An 18,938-nucleotide genomic window follows, 5' to 3' on the forward strand; every position below is an offset into this window, starting at 1 on the left:
ATCATTTATTAAAATTCATTTATGAAATTATAATAACTTCTTTACAATAGTTATCAAATTCAGACAGCAACCATTAACTCATTCATATATGTCAAATTCATATATATATAAAGCACAAAACCAATTAATTCAAACAGGCCTTATTAATCATATCACAAATATGAACCATGCTTCAATTTCCATCAACTCAATATACTCCATTTAGTCAAAATTTTCGAACCGTATAAACATCACATTCTTGGTATTTGACTATCCAATTTAAACAAAACAAATTTGATTCCATATAACAATCACATATATCACCTTATTCGTTAGTATACATCTATTTCAATGACTAATTATTATATGAACCATTTTATATACCTATGCATTTTCACATAACAAGTTAAAACTAATTATATTATATCATTTATTAGTTAACCAAATATGATTCATTAGCAAACATTAACAAATGATTAAATATAATCTTTATACATTACCAATTATCAAAATTTCATTCTTATCAAAATGAACCAAATACTATAGCCAAATAATTTATATCACCTAATGATCAAAGAAAAATTTCATCATTTACAAAACAACTTACAAAGCAATTTACACATCAAAACATAAGTAATTAACAAGAATTTACACTAGGTAATCATAGGAAACATGTCCTGTTTTGAACGGCTTTGGTTCGCAACATACATACATTATTAATTCACAAATATTTGGACAGCAGTAAAAACATTTGGACAGCATTGACTTGTACGAAAAATGGACAACATTTAAGCACTAATTTGGATAGCATTAATAACATTCGGACAGCATAGATTTGTACCAAAAATAGATAGCATTTAAGCACTAATTTGGAAAGCATTAATAACATTCAGACAACATAGATTTGTACAAAAAATGGACAGCATTTAAGCACTAATTTGGACAGCATGAATAACATACGGATAGCATGAATTTGTATAAAAAATGGATAGCATTTAAGCACTAATTTGGACAACATTAATATGCTAAAAAATGGACAGCATTTATACATGCAAAACAACCACATTTGGACAACATTATAACATGTAAAAACAACCACATTTGGATATTATTTTAATATGCAAAACAACCACACTTTAATACCTTTGAAACACATTTATAGCACAATTGAGCAGCCCTATTCAGTCACAATTAAGACAATTATAAACAAGCATTTGAACACATTCAAGCATAACTTAATAACCATATCCGAACATTAAGAAGCAAAATCTGCAAACATATTTGGACATCCTTATTATCACATAAGATATACCATATAACATACTTCCAAAATGAACTAATTACATGGCCTAATAAACACAAACATTGACATCATTATCAAGCCATTTTCGCATGGCTACATATATACCAATCAAAATGAACCATATTGAAACTAGCCTATACATGCCATAAGTCGAAAGTACAAACTTATAAGGTACCGAAATAGCGATCGATAATGTGACGATGTTCCTGGACAATCCCCGAACTTGAACTAGCTTTCAAAATCTATATAACAATGAACAGAAACACAAAGTAAACTTTGAAAGCTTAGTAAGTCATAAGCTATTAATTCATCGCAAGAACATATAAAATTCAATTCGAATAGGCCAAAATTTAGCTAATCTCATACACATATACGGTCATTCATCTCAAACAATCCAAATTACTATATTAAGTAACTTCACTTACCTTATTTTTCAATGAACATGTAAACCTCGTACGTACCTGACTCATTTAACTCAGATTCACATTCGGACTCGTATCAACATTGCCTATTGAACCATTCGGAATCGTTAAGGATACTCAGAAACACATATATCACATTCAATGGCATATCCTAGATATGGTCTTACATGCTATCACATCTCGATGCCACTATCCTTGACAGGGTCTTACATGTAATCTCATATCGATGCCAATGTCCCAGACATGGTCTTACATGAAATTATACCTCGAAAGTCCTAATGTCATGACATATGTATCCTATACTATTCCTATGGTTCGTACGGGGTTTCAGACATCGTAATTCAATCGATTCAAGCTTAAACAAGTTATCCCATGCTAAGATTAATTCGGCAATACATATATATATCCATACATAAAATTCAATTCGGTTACATATAATATATATACATTTAGATTTAAAAACATTAAATTACTTATGAACTTACCTCGTTCGGAAACGATTGGATTGGAACGACTATTCGACAACTTTCGACTTTCCCCGATCTAACACCGATTTCTTTTTTTCGTGATCTAAATCAAGTCAAATTTAACTTATTTAAAGAAATATTCATTCAATTTCATCCAAAAACACATAAATGGTCATTTTACACTTTAGCCCCTAACATTTCACATTTTTACAATTTAGTCCCTATTTCACAAAATCAGAAAGTACAAAAAATTTCAATACACCCATGCTTAGCTGAATTTACTAGAGCTCCCTAGCAGCCCAAAACCTGCATTTATTTCACATTTCAACCACTCAATTTACACTTTTCTCAATTTAATCCCTATTTGACATTTTTGTAAAAAATTACTTTATAAAACATGTAAAACTATCATCAAACTTTCATATTTCAACATTAAACATCAAAGAACACGTATATTCAACAATGGAAACTCTCAAAATCTTTAAAAATTTCAAAATTAAAGGTACGGGCTAGCTTGATTGAGTTGCAACGATTACTAAAACATAGAAATCATCAAAAACCGAGCAAAAAATACATACCATGCATAAGGAACTATGGTTGAACCTTTTAAAGCTCAAAAATGGTGTATTCCTTTCTTATTTCGGTTAAGAAAGAAGATGAACACCAAATTTTAGCTTTTTTATTTAACTTATGTTATTTATCATTTTACTAAATTAACCTTAATGAAAAACCATCAAATTTCATGATATTATGCCTATTAATTTCCAATCAATTTAATTATGGTCTAATTAAAACATAAAGACCTCTAATTTAAAATTCCATAGCTATTTAATACCTTTAACAAGTAGAATGCAACTTTTTCATTTTACGCGATTAAGTTCTTTTTTTTCAAATTAACTAACCAATCGGTAAAATTAAATCACGAAATTTTCACACATATTAAATAACATACTGTAACTACCAAAAATAATATTAAAATAATTTTACAACCTTAGATTTGTGGTTCCAAAACCACTGTTTTGACTTAGCTAAAACCGGACTGTTATCACTCTCCCCTTCAGGGATTTTCGTCCCTAAAAATCTTACCAGTGAGTAGATTTGAATATTGCTCTCTCATAGCATCCTAAGGCTCCGACGTAGCTTCTTCAACCCCATGTCGATTCCATAAGAATTTCACAAATGAAATTTTCTTCTTATGTCACATCAGACTGAATCTCAATCTCAGACTGAACCTCACGATCTAAAACTCGGATCAGTTCTTCTTCTTATGTCACATCAGACTGAATCTCAATCTCAGACGGTGAAATCACATATGAGGGTTCAGATCGATATCGTTGAGGCATCGATATATGAAATACATTATGAATCTTTTCTAATCCAGGTGGCAACAGCAATCTATAAGCAACCGGTCTGATACGCTCAATAATTTCATACGGCCCAATGAATCTCGGACTTAACTAGCCTTTCCTGCCAAATCTAAGTATTTTCTTCCACGGAGATACTTTCAAAAACGCTTGATCCCTAATCTGAAACTCAAAATCTTTTTGTTTCAAGTATGCGTACGATTTCTGACGATCTGACGCTGCTTTCAGACTATCACGAATCACTTTCACCTTCTGTTCAGTCTCTTTAATCAAATCGACCTCGTGAATCTTATTTTCACTAAGTTCAGTCCAATACGAAGGTGTTCAGCATTTGCGATCGTATAAATCTTCGTACGGTGCCATTTTTCTACTTGATTGATAGCTTTTATTATATGCAAATTCAATAAATGATAAATATTTTTCCGACGTACCTTCAAACTCAAGAATGTAACATCGTTACATATCCTCGAGTATCTGTATAACTCACTCAGATTGACCATCTGTCTGCAGATGAAAAGCAGTACTAAAGTGCAGCTTTGTACGTACTGCATCTTGCAGCTTTTTCCAAAACTGCGATGTGAACCTCGGATCTCTATCTGAAATAATAGAAACAGGTACTTCGTGTAATCTCACAATCTCGGAAATATATAACTCAGCTAACTTATCAAGCGAATAGTTCGTTTGTACTGGAATGAAATGAGCTGATTTCGTTAATCTGTCAAATATAACCCAGATCGCAGCTTTCTTTCTCGGAGATAAGGGATATCTCAACAGAAAATCAATAGTCACCCTATCTCATTTCCACTCAGGAATCATCATCGGCTACAATAAACCAGACGGTACCTGATGCTCAGCTTTAACTTGCTGACGGATCAAACATTTAGAAACGAACTCTGAGATGTCACGTTTCATACCAAACCACTAGTAAAGCTGTTTCAGATCATTATACATTTTCGTACTTCACGGATGAACAGATAAACGATTACTATGAGCTTCATTTAAAATCATCTGAATCAACTCTTAATTTCTCGGTATACACATTCGGCCTCTGAATCTTAAACAATCGTTAGCATCAACTCAAAAATCTGAATCAGAATTCAAATCACATTGAGCTCGTTTTGCTAACAATTCATTATCAACTTTCTGAGCTTCACAAATCTGCTGCATAAATAACAGTTTTGCTTTCAACTCAACTATAATTGAGCCATCATCAGATAGAGCTAACTAAGTATTTATTACATGCAGAGTAAACAAAGATTTCCTACTTAAAGCATCAGCAATAGCATTGGCCTTTCTCAGATGGTAGTCAATCACTAGCTTGTAATCTTTTAATAATTCCAACCATCTTCGCTGTCATAGATTTAGATCTTTCTAAGTAATCAAATATTTTAAACTCTTGTGATCAAAATAAACATGACATTTCTCACTGAACAGATAATGAAGCCAAATCTTCAATGCGAACACGATAGCTGCTAATTCCAAATTGTGAGTCGGGTAATTTTCTTCATGCAATCGAGGCATAAGCTATGACTTTGCCTTCCTGCATCAAAACACAGCCTAAACCATTCAACGATGTATCACTATAGATTATGAATTCTTTAACCGATTCTGGCTGTACTAACACTAGAGCTTCAGTCAATAGAGCTTTTAGTTGATCAAAATTTTTCTGGCACTTGTCCTACCACTCGAACTTAACATCTTTCTGAAGTAGTCTCGTCAACAGAGTTGTAATCATTGAGAAAAATTTTACGAATCGTCTGTAATAACCAGTGAATCCCGAAAAACTTCAGACTTCGGATACATTTTTCGGATGCTTCCAATCCAATATTGCCGAAATCTTACTCGGATCAACTCGAATACCCGATGCTGACACAATATGCCCCAGAAAACCAACTTCTCGTAACCAGAACGCACATTTACTGAACTTTTCAAATAGCTATTTATCTCGCAAAGTCTGTAGTACTATTCTCAAATGTTCAGCATGCTCAGATTCACCATGAGAATAGATCAAGATGTCATTTACAAACACAACAAAAAATCTATCCAAACACGATCTGAAGATCCGATTCATTAGGTCCATAAAAACGGTAGGTGCATTCGTTAGTTCGAAAGGCATAACTAGAAACTCATAATGACTGTACCTCGTTCGAAAAGCAGTTTTTGGCACATCAGAGTCTTTAAGTCGCAACTGGTAGTAAGCTGATCTCAAATCTATCTTTGAAAACACTGTAGCCCCTTTCAGCTAATCAAACAAATCGTCTATTCGTGGCAGAGGATATTTATTTTTGATGGTCACTTTATTGAGCTGTCGATAATCAATACACATTCTCATAGTTCCGTCTTTCTTTTTCAAAAATAATACCAGAACACCCTAGAGAGAGAAACTCGGTCGTGCAAATCCTTTATCGGTCAACTGTTGCAATTGAGATTTCAATTCTTTTAACTTGGTCGGAGCCATTCTATATAGAGCTATTGATATCGGAGTAGTTCCTGACACTAACTCAATGCCAAATTCAACTTCGTTGATCGATGGCAAAGCCAAAAACTCTTCAGGAAACACATCTAGGTATTTACACACAACTGATATTGATTCAATCTTCTTTTCGGTCACTTTAGAGTCGAGTACATAGGCAAAGTAAGCTTCACAACCTTTTCTCGCATATTTTCGAGCTAGCATCAAAGAAATCACTGCCGGTAAACCATTCAAATCATCTATTCAATCCGAATAATCTCATTATTCCGACATCTCAAATCGATCGTTTTTCATTTTAGAAATAACTTAGTACCAAATTGAAATTCTATGTCATTTCTTTTAAGATCTGCATAGGATTTCTGACGATCAGAAGCTGCTTTTAGACTATCGCGGATTACTTTCACTTTCTCTTCGGTTTCATGGATCAGATTAACTCCATGTATCTTTTTCTCACTAAGCTCGGTCCAATACAGTGGAGTTCTACATTTACGGCCATACAAAGCTTTATACGGTGCCATCTTAATGCTCGACTGATAACCGTTATTATATGCAAATTCGATTAGCAGCAAATACTTTTCCCAATTGCCTTCGAATTCTAATACACAACACCGAAGCATGTTTTCAAGAATTTGAATCATACGTTCTGACTGACCATCTGCCTGAGGATGAAATACAGTACTGAAATGTAATTGCGTACCCAAAGCCTCTTGCAACTTGATCCAGAATTAGGAGGTGAACTGTGGATCTCTGTATGAAATAATGGAGACTGACACTCCATGTAGCCTGACAATCTTAGAAACATACAACTCTACTAATCTATCCAGGGAGAAATCCATACGTACCAGAATAAAATGGGCAGACTTTGTCAAACGGTCAATGATTACCTAAATGAAATCATTCTTTTTCGGAGATAGGGGCAATCCCAACACAAAGTCCATAGTAACTCTTTCCTATTTCCATTCCGATATCGTAACTAACTGTGGCAAACCCAAAGGTACTTGATGTTCAGCCTTAACTTACCCAAATGACATCTAGATACGAATTCAAAGATATCACGCTTCATTCCTGACCACCAATACATATTTTTCAAGTCATTATACATTTTATTACTCCCCAGATGTACGGGCATAGTACCACTATGAGCTTAGTACAAAATCTTCTGTATAAGTTTTGAATTCTTCGGTACACATACTTTGCCTCTAAATAATAGACAGTCATCAGGTCCAATCTAAAATTCTGAATCAGAAACTGATTCACACTTAGCTTGCAACTCATTATCACTTTTCTGAGCTTCAAAAATTTGTTGTAGAAATGTCAATTAAGCTTTTAGCTCAACTAAAATTGAACCATCATCAAACAATAACAATCGAGTATTTATTGCTCGTAAGGTAAACAGAGTCTTTCTGCTCAGAGCATCAGCAACCACATTTGCTGTCCCCGAATGATAATCATTAACCAGATCATAATCTTTTAACAATTCAAGCCACCTCTGTTGTCTCAAATTCAAATATTTTTGCGACATCAGGCATTTCAAACTTTTAAGATTGGTGAATATATGACACTTTTCACTGAACAAATAGTGTTGCCAAATTTTCAGCACAAACACAATAACTACTAACTTAAGATCGTGTATCGGGTAATTCTTTTCATGTGGTTTAAGCTGTCTAAAAGCATAGGTTATTACTTTACCTTCTTGTATCAAAAAACAGCTTAAACCATTCAATGATGCATCACTATAAATCACAAATTCCTTACTCGATTCAGGCTATACCAGAACTAGTGCTTCAGTCAACAGGGATTTCAACCGATCAAAGCTTTGCTGGCACTTATCAAACCATTCAAATGTCACATCTTTTTGCAATAATTGTGTCATCGGAGAAGCTATCATTGAGAATCGTTGTACGAATCTCTAATAATACCCGGCTAATCCAAGAAAACTTCTGACTTCAAACACATTTTTCGGAGGTTTCCAATTAACAATAGCTAAAATTTTATTCAGATCCACTCTAATGCCTTCTACCGACAATATATGTTCCAGAAAACCAACTTCCAGAAGCCAGAATTCACATTTACTGAATTTAGCATATAGTTGTTTCTCACAAAGAGTTTGCAATACAATTCTCAAATGATCAACATGTTCATTTTCATATCAGGAATATACCAAAATATCATCAATGAGTACCACTACAAATCTATCCAGCTACGGTCTAAAAATTTTATTCATGAAATCCATAAATATCGTAGGTGCATTTTTCAAGCCAAATGACATTATAAGAAATTCATAATGTTTGTACATGGTTCTAAAGGTTGCTTACGGTACATCTAACTCTTTCACCCACAGCTGATAGTAGCCAGAACGCAAGTCTATCTTCAAAAATATTGTAGCATCTTTCAGTTGGTTAAATAAATCATCAATGCGAGGCAGTGGATACTTGTTCCTAATCGTGACTTTATTGAGCTATCAGTAATTAATACACAACCTCAACAATCCATCCTTCTTCTTAACAAACAGAACCAGTGACCCCAAGGTGAAGAACTAGGTTGAGCAAAACCACTGTCAGTTAATTCTTGCAACTGTGCTTTTAGATCTTTTAGTTATGTAGGAGCCATTCTGTAAGGTGCTATAGATATCGGTGTTGTCCTCAGAACAAGATCTATAGAAAATTCCACCTCTTTAAACGGCGGTAATCCGAGTAATTCCTCTAGAAATACATCAGAAAACTCACAAACAATCGGCACTGACTTAATCTTTGATTTAGACACTTTAGTATCCAATACATAAGCAAGATAGACATCACATCCTTTTCTGATATATTTTTGTGCTAATATAGCTGAAATCATATTAGACAACCCATCTAGTTTATCAGATTCAACACGGAGCAATTCACCATTCTGACATTTTAGCACAATGTACTTTTGTTTACAATTTACCACTGCATCATGTTGAGTTAACCAGTCCATGCCCAAAATTACATCAAATTCATCAAATAGCAGTAACATCAAATTAGCTGAGAAACATAACCCCGTACCATCAAATTATCCACCATTACATATTGGCCCAAGGGGTTTGAAACTTTAACCACGAATTTAGTAGACTCAACAGGTAAGTTTTTAACAGACACTAAATTCATGCATATGTATAAATGTGTTCAACTAGGATCAATCAAGCAGTAATATTTGTATCAAGAAGAGAAAAAGTACCAGTGATAACATCGGGGGTGTAGAGGCATCCTCACGTGCACGAATAGCATATGTCATGGCTGGTGCTCGTGCTTTAAGTTTGCCATTTGAATCTTTTGTTGTACCTCGACTACTACTCATATTACTAGGGTTTGAAGCTGGTCTACCTCTCGAAGCGGGGTTGCTCAGCCTTGAAGTGTGTACAGTATCGTTCTCAGGCTTTTCCAAGCAGTTTCTGAGATAGTGACCAAAAGAACCACATCGAAAACATGCTCCACTTTTCATGCGTCACTCTCCAAAATGAAATTTATTATAGTGTTTGCACCAGGGTTTGGGATTTCCCAGAGTACACTGCAGAGGTAGTAAAAAGATCAAAGTTTTTCTTTGATTTCTTTGAGGCCAATGGATATAACTTTCCCGTATATCTTTTCCTTGAAGTTCTGGTTTCCATCTCGGCTTGTCTCTTTTCTTTACTCAGCTCTTCAGCTTTATGAGCTTGATCGACCAATATGAAATTTTTTTTAATTCCAGAATCTCAACTAACAATTTGATATGTTCATTTAAACCTTCTTCAAAACGATTACACATTGCAATTTCAGTTGGGAAACATTCTCTGGCATATTTGCTTAACTGAACAAATTCTCGTTCATATTCAGATATAGTCATGTGGCCCTGTTTAAGTTCTTGAAAGTCCTTCCATTTCTGATTAAGAAACCTCTAACTAATAAATTTCTTTCTGAATTCTATCTAGAAAAATTCTCATATGACCTTCTCATTCGGTACAACAGAAATCAGTGTATTCCACCATTGGTAAGCTGAGTCTTTTAACAAAGATACATAACATTTTAAACATTCATCTAGTGTACAAGATAGTTCATCCAGAACTCTGCTAGTATTTTCTAACCAAAGTTCATCCCTTTTCAGGTCATCATCAGCAGTAGCTCGAAATTCTTCTGCCCCATATTTATGGATTTTATCAACAGGAGGCTTACCAATTCTGACAAGTTCTGTACCTTATGGCATGTCAGTAACCCGTTGAGAAATAGGAGGGGGAGGGTGTTGTACAACCGGATTTGTTCTCACAAATTTTGTAAACCATTCATTCATCATTTGGAAGAAGACTTCTTTAGCCTCTCTTCCTCTACTCTCAGATAAGGGCCTTCTACTACTCGAGGTTGCTCTTTGTATTGAAGCTTGAGCATTGCTCTCAACTTCCTCGGATTCAGCTCAGTTGAATGACATTACTATATGAAAAACATGTTTAAAATGATCAGGAGATATCACACTATCACAGATTATATAATGGCATGTATAGCTAGACTCGTATACACCACGTTAGTCCGATAATCGACTAAATCGTAGCTCTGATACCAATAAAACATGCATTAGAAACAAGTCAAAACATTAGAATCTCAAAGAAGTATTTTGCAAAATTTTAAATTTTTTCAAAGTGCAGGGGACACACGCCCGTGTGGTCAGGCCGTGTGGTATTTGACGTAGGGCACACGACCATGGCCCCAACGTGTGTAACCCTTTGACTTGCAATACATTTAAGTGCAGGGGTCACATGGCCAAGCCACACGCTCGTGTGCCAGGCCGTGTGATTAATTCTGAGCATTCTGTTTTGAAATTTTAAGATGTAGGGGACACACGCCCATGTACTAGGCCGTATGTCACACACGGATGAGACAAACGCCCGTGTCTCTACCCGTGTGGAGAAAATAAAGTCATTTCTAAGCCCTACTGCTCACCCAATCTTGTCTTCCACCTACAATAACACTTAAACACATTCCCAATCTGATAAAAGACATTTAAACCAAGCCAAAACCAAGTTATATGCATGATATTTTCATCACATGTATTCATATCCTCAATCTTACCTAATTGATCAAATTTACATATATGCATATTTTACCAAATATACTATCTTAATTCATTCATCCATGTACTTACCATCATTTGACCATTTCAAGCATACATCAAGTATATTAAGATTATTTACACATAAAAACATACCAAACATAAGCCATTCAAATGGCTATTTACAACCAAAACATTTAAATGCCAACAAATGCTAAGTTAACCTATACATGCCATTATAACCAAAATTAGTTTCACAATTGTACCGAAATAGGTCAGTGGATAGTGTGAGTGATCTCCGCCAAGCTTTCAACCCAATGAGCCTCCGAGAACTATAAAACAGATGAAATACAACTGAGTAAGCACTTAGTGCTTAGTAAGTCTGTATAACGGAAATTAACTTACCATACATTTATACACAAATTAAGCATACAAAATGCATCCAAAGCAATTTGGCCATTTGCCTAACACATAACTTCACCAAGCATGTTAGCCATTCGTTTCATGTAAATATCAACAATAAGGATGAGCTCATCAAATATCAAAATCTAGTCTCATGTAATTCATGTTTATATGAGTATTGATTCATCTTGATTTCATATGTCTCATATCAGAATTTCACCCGTTGAATCATTTGAAATCTTAATGGATACTTGGGTAGTACACCTGAAGTGTAAAATACTATAAATCCGTTAATTCATATCTGGGAATGCTTTTATGAGCACTTAAATAGAAAGCTCTCTTTCAAGCAATATAACGGGAAGCTCAATGAGCCTTGTAATGGGAAGCTTATCCGGGAAATATAGGGAGAAGCTCTTAAAGAGCCTATAACGGGTAGCTCCAAAGAGCAATTAGGTAGCTCCGAAGAGCAATTAACGGGAAGCACCGGATAGCCATATAACGGGAAGTTCAAGTGAGCACTAACGAGAAACTCACAAAGAGCCTTTAACCGAGAAGCTCACGAAGAACCAAATAACAGGACGCTCATAAGAGCTGCACTGTGCCCACAACGCATATAGGGTCACAACCGATCAAGATGCTCCAAAGAGCATTTAACGGCTCAAGAACATTAAAAAGGTAAGCTTGAGAGGGCTTGTAACAGGATGCTCTTTTAAGCTAGGGTACGTCCGCAACATATGCAGGAACACTACCATTTCAGGAAACAAAACCCTGTATCCATCGAATCTCATTATCCAAACGAAACTTATTTATTTATCAAGGATTTTCAGTTATGAGATCAATTACATACACATATATGACATTTACACAATTTACATATTCAATGCTCAATATAAACATGTAAATTTACGCAATTAAATTACACGAACTTACCTTGACAAATGTTTGTGAATCGTAATCTACTAATCCGATATTTTTTCCTTTCCTCGAACCAATTTCGTATTTTTTCTTTCCAGATCTAGACGAGTAAATTTAACTTAATTTAATATAATTCATAATAAATTCAATCCATTTCACATCTTAGAAAAAAATACCATTTTGCCTCTATACTTTTAATTAATGTCGATTTCGTCCGTAGGCTCAGAAAAATAAAATTTATTCAATTTAGTCCTTATTCCAAGCCTAGCCAATTTTTAAATATAAAAATAACAGTCCATGAATTTCTCAAAAATTAGAATATTTCCATGAATTTTACAACTTATCAATTTAGTCCCTAAATCATGTTTTCATGAAAATTCTCTTAACAAAAGTTGTTTATCTATCAACAACCTTTCATTTTCTACCATAAAACTTCATAATTCAACTATATTCATCCATGGAAAAATCCTAGAACTTTGATAACTTTGCAAATTAATCCCCAAAATAGCTTAATTAAGCTATTACGATATCGAAAACATAAAAATTACTAAAAATGGGACGAGAATTAATACCTAATCAAGCCAAGAAAGCTTGCTTGAGCTCTTTTCTCTTAGCTACGGTTTCCATAAAAAAATTGGGAAAGATGATGATAAATGATGATATTTTTGGTTATTTAATTATTTATCACCTTTTCATCTTTTTCTTTCCAATTTCACCCTTTTCTTTAATTAAATTTTCATGGATGAATCATCATCCTTATCTACTAACTTCTCTTAATGGTCTATTTGCCATATAAGGACCCCAAACTTTGAATTCCATAGCTATTTGACACATATAGCTATTAATTTAACTTTTGCATTTCATGCAATTTGGTTCTTTTCATCTTATTAAGCATCAAATCGGTAAAATTTTCTGAATGAAATTTTCATAAGATTTTCCTATCATAATTCAGACCATGAAATAATATTAAATTAATTTTTTTCGGATTCAAATTTGTGGTCTCAAAATGATTGTTTCGATTTCATTGAAAATGGGTTGTTACAAGAACATTCAAATTAAGATGGTGTTCAAAATGTTGTCAAAGGATTTTGTTGGTTTTCGAGTCGTATATAACATTGGCAACAAAAACCTAAAGCTTACACAACTCATGAAGGAGTTATAATTTTATGAGTTGATGTTGAATGGTGGTCAGTCGATCCGAGTAGAAGTAAATATAGTCACCGCTTTTTCCTCAAAAGGGAATGGAAGCCATGCTAAGAAATGCAAGGCTAAGGTCTCTGGGCCACCACAAGTGGAAAGGAAGAGAATCAAAAAGCCTAAAGACTTATCTAAGTCTAAATGCTTCTTCTATAGTAAGAAAATGCACTTCAAGGCAAACTGTAAAGAGTGGAAGGAATATCTAGCTATCAAAGGCAAAGTATGGAACTTTTGATGATAGAAGTTTGTTTATTGGAAGACTCAATAGGCCATTGGGCCATTGATTCGGGAGCCACTAATCATGTTTTTGTTTCTCTACCAGGGATCGATGAGACGAAAGATCTCTGAGATAAGAGCTTATTGTTGCGAACTAGGAACGGGACAAGTGTGGAAATTGAAGTAGTAAGAGATGTACATATTTATTTTGATAATTTTAGAAAGATTATTTTAAAATACGTTTTCTATGTACCAAGTTTCAAAAGAAACTTAATTTTCATTGCATGTTTACATAAAGAAGGCTTGACAATGACTTTTAATAATAAAATTGAAATATTTAGAAATCACAATCTTATCTATAATGGATGAATGTCAAATAATATCTATTTTATCAAACTAAAGATGTACACACTTCTTGAGACTAAAATATCAAATAAAAGACTTAAAACTTCTCACTCTAATGAGACATGCCTTTAGCATTTGAGACTTGGTCATATTAACCAAGAAAGAATCTCTAGACTTGTGATAGATGGCATATTAAGTTCACTTAAAGAATTTAATCTTCCACAATGCAAATCTTGCTTGAAAGGTAAGATAACTAAGCGATCTTTTAATGCAAAAGGAATGAGGGCCGAAAAATCCCTAGAACTTGTGCACACTGACGTATGTGGCCCCATGAACATTAGTGAGGTGGTTACAAATATTATGTAACCTTTTTTTATAACTATTCCAGATATGAGTATGTATACCTAATGTACTACAAGAGTGAAACCTTTGATAAATTCAAAGAGTTTCGTGCGAAAGTAGAGAAACAACTAGGTTTACCCATAAAGAAACTTCATAAAGAATGATATTCTATCCCAGTTAACCACATCAAACATTCCACAACAGAATAATGTGGCAGAAAGAAGAAATTGAACATTGTTAGAAATAGTATGTTCGGTGTTAAATTATTCGAAGTTTCCAATATCTTTTTAGGGAGACATTGTACATGTAACACCCCCTACCCATTTCCGTCGCCGGAATAGGATACGAGGCATTACCAGATTTTATTAATTTTTTTAACCCCTTTATAAATATCAAATCTTCCCTGCAAATTTTAAACCGAGACCAATCTGACACAACCAATCCATTTCAATATATTTTCAAGATAGATTTATAATATTCATAAGATAATCTCATCACATACCAAAACCAAAGTTTGTTAGCCATACCAATAGCTAACCATACATTCATTTCACATTAACATCTACTTTACTAGCTTATACATGCCATTGATTTTCAAAATAAAGTTTCTTTATATACCGAGATCTTGAGGTTGATAGTGTGATACGTCTCCGACCAAATCCGACCTCCGAGCTCTTAACTCTACAAACAGGGGAAAAAGAACAGGGTAAGCACTTTGTGCTTAGTAAGCTCATGTAACAGGATTTATACTTACCTAATATTTTTTTTATACAATGCAATAAACATTCATACATTCATTCAATACATTATTCCCCTATCATGCACAAACTCAACATTCAAATTAGTCCAATAATTTCCACTTATCAATTATATATATATCATGATTGATGAGCTCATCAATTCCATGATTTCCATTTCCTTGTTATTTTTCCATATTTATCCGGTTGAACTACTTGGAATTTCGATGGATTTTCAGGGGTACACCTAAGTGTACAAATTCCGGGTCCGTCAATTCATATTCATGTGCGCACATTTCCATTTCAAAGAGCACACTCCCGCGAACCTCATCCTTACAGCGGTATTACCAGTCCAGGCTAAATCCTCTGTAATATAAACTCATAGAGTATTGTCGGGATTACCAGTCCAGGCTAAATCCCTTGCAACGACAATTACTCTAATAAGCTTGGATCTGAATTACCAGTCCAGGTTAAATTCAGATCCTAATTCGGATTACCTGTCCGGGTTAAATCCATTTTCCATATATTCTTCGGGAGGGCTATATCAGGATAGGATCACCCGTCCGGGCTAGATCCTTTTTACCGTCAATTCCTTTTCAGAGATCCATCGAATTTTCCTTCCATTCAACCGAGATTTATTTCCTCTTTTCATCAAGAATATCAATACTTCATCAATTATCATACAATAAACATCCAACTCATTTTCACATCAATAACAAACATTTCAAGCATTTAAGAATATAATTCAAGTTACACGAACTTACCTCGATACTTGTTCGTAAACAAAAAATCTACTAATCCCAAACTTTTTCTTTTCCTCGATCTAGCTTTGTATTTGAAATTTCTGGATTTAAATAAATAAAATTAATCATTAATCTAATACATTTCATGTTCATGTGTAAGATTCTCTATAATTCCATTATTATTTATAGTGCATTCAAAGCTGTCTCACTGAGTCACAGTAACTAAATTATTTATATCTTGAGCTAAAGAACTCCAAATCAAGATCTGTTAATCTTCCCTGAAACTAGACTCATATATCTTCTTACCATAAAATTTTCAAAATTTTTGGTGTAGCCAATAAGTACAGTTTATTCTTTAAAGTTCCCCTATTTCTCTGTTTGACAGTTCCGACCCCTCTTCACTAAAAATTAATTATCTCATTGTACAGAATTTAGATGATGTTTTTGTTTGTTTCATATGAAAATAGACTCATTAAGGATTCTAAAAATATAAATTATAACTCATAATCATTTTTGTACAATTTTTAATGATTTTCCAAAGTCAGAACAGGGGAACCCGAATTCATTCTGACCTTGTCTCACAAAATCTATTATATCTCATGATTTACAATTCCATTGATTAAACCATTTCTTCTATGAGAAACTAGACTCAACAAGCTTTAATTTCATATTTTATTTATCCTCTAATTTAATCTATACAATTTTTTTGTGATTTTCCAAAGTTAGACTACTGCTGCTGTCCAAAACAGTTTTAGTGCATGATGTTAATTACCATTTTTCCCTAAACTTTCAATAAATGATAATTTCATCCCTACTCAATTAACCTTTCAATTGAGCTGATTTTTCTCAATTAAAACTATATTACATCACTTTAAACTACTTTATAACCTTTGGAAATCAGAATTTTAGCACTAGACTTTAATTCCAAACCTTTTCACAATTAGGTCCTATAAATCAATTTCTATTGAAATTACCTAATAAAATCATCTCAAAAACAAATTAAAGCTTCAATTTCATGCTATTTCATCATAAAATTCCAGCACATATTCATAGAAACTTTCAACTTCATCCATAAAATCAAAAACTAATGAATTTAGTAATAGGACCTAGTTGTAAAAGTCTTAGAAACACAAAAATTACAAGAAAAAGGCAAGGATTAACTCACTTGGTGCAAAAATTATGAAAAACCAGCTTGAAGAAACCCTTAAGACATTTTTGGCTGATGAGAATGCAGAAAAATAAAGAGGAATCTAGATAATTCCACTTTAGTCCTAACTTTTAAAGCAAATTTTGCAATATTCCAATTTTACCCTTAATTCTTCAAATTCTCCTGATTTTTCTCAGCGTATGCCGCCCAAAATATCTCCTTTTGGGGTTATTTTCAACTTATGTCCCTCTTCATTTAACAATTGAGCTATTTAATCCTTCTAGTAAACTTTACACCTTTTTCAATTTAGTTCTTTTCACTTAATTGACTACCCAAGCATTAAAATTTTCTAATGAAATTTTAATACCATATTACTAACACTTCATAAATATTTATAAAATTATTTTTGACTCGGTTTTACGAGATCGAAGTCTCGATACCTTGTTTTTACTCAATTTCTTCTATAATTTCTTTTTCTAACTAACCACTAAATCGATAAAATTTTTCTATCGATATTTTCATACGATTTTCCTATCATACCAATATTCATGCAAAAATATTAAAATAAATTTCTCTTTAAATCGGATTTGTGATTACGAAACCACTATTCCGATAGCCTTGAATTTGGGTCGTTACAGTACAAACGGTTTGCTATATTTTGAATGATGTGCAAACTAAGGTAGCATCAAAAACCCCATGTGAATTCTGGCATGGCAGTAAGTCGAATCATAATCATTTTAGGATTTGGGGATGCCCAACCCACGTATTGGATAAAGATGCAAGGAAGTTGGACTCACGAAAAAAATTGTGCATGTTTGTAGGATATCCAAAGGGAACAAAGGGTGATTTTGTAACCTCTCAAACTTAGCCTAAACGTTATGGCTAGATCGTGAAAGTCAGATTGGACACCCAAGAGTCGAACTTACTCTAACGATAGTTAAAAACCTTTAAGTACTCTCATTTTCTAAAAATGTTGTTTCTATTGTTAAGTTTTTTAGAAAAACATTCATTTTATTAATCCAACCATGTTTAAATCAAATTAGCGAATTAGGCATAATTTTTTTGTAAAAATGTAGTACTTGACATTGCCTTTGGAAAACATTTTGATCAATTTCTTCATAGCAAAAAATTACCATTACTAACCAAATTATTAAAAACTTAGCCCAATAACATGCATAGTCCAATTTCAATGTATATAGATCCGTCAGCCCATCCTAAGGATGAAAATCATGCATGTATGAAAATAACTACAATAAAAACAATCCTTAACCACATTTTCAATAATTTTACAGTCCAAAATCGAATAATAATGAGAAAATAAACTAATAATAAGATAAAAATAAAAATAAAAGTAAAATGAAGAAATTGAGTCCGAAGTCCATTCTACGTCTGCATGCCAATTTCGATCCTAAGTTCGTTCATTACCTAAGAAGTTAAGGTCATAGGGTGAGCTTAACAAGCTCAGTGTGAGACTAAACAAACAAGAATTAATCATTCATACAAATAATTTCACATGAAATCCAATAACACAATCAAACATCAATAGTAGAAGTTTTAGTGAACATGATCATGAAAAAATGCACATGTGAGATCTTACCCATACCATCCGCTACACACCATGTGTTCCCCAAAACCTGTCTGCCAAACTCCAATGAATGTGAGCATAGCTCGATGTGGTAAAACCAAAAATAATCAATAATACAGTAAAACTGTCGAACAATAAATATTACAATATAATAACCAATCCCCTCGGTACTCCAAATTCAGTGCACTGAATACAAATAAATACAGACGTAATATGCCGCTAGTACTCCACGAAACTCCTTCATCATCCACAAAAATATCT

Source organism: Gossypium hirsutum, chromosome D03, assembly GCF_007990345.1.
Source record: "Gossypium hirsutum isolate 1008001.06 chromosome D03, Gossypium_hirsutum_v2.1, whole genome shotgun sequence".
NCBI lineage: Eukaryota > Viridiplantae > Streptophyta > Magnoliopsida > Malvales > Malvaceae > Gossypium > Gossypium hirsutum.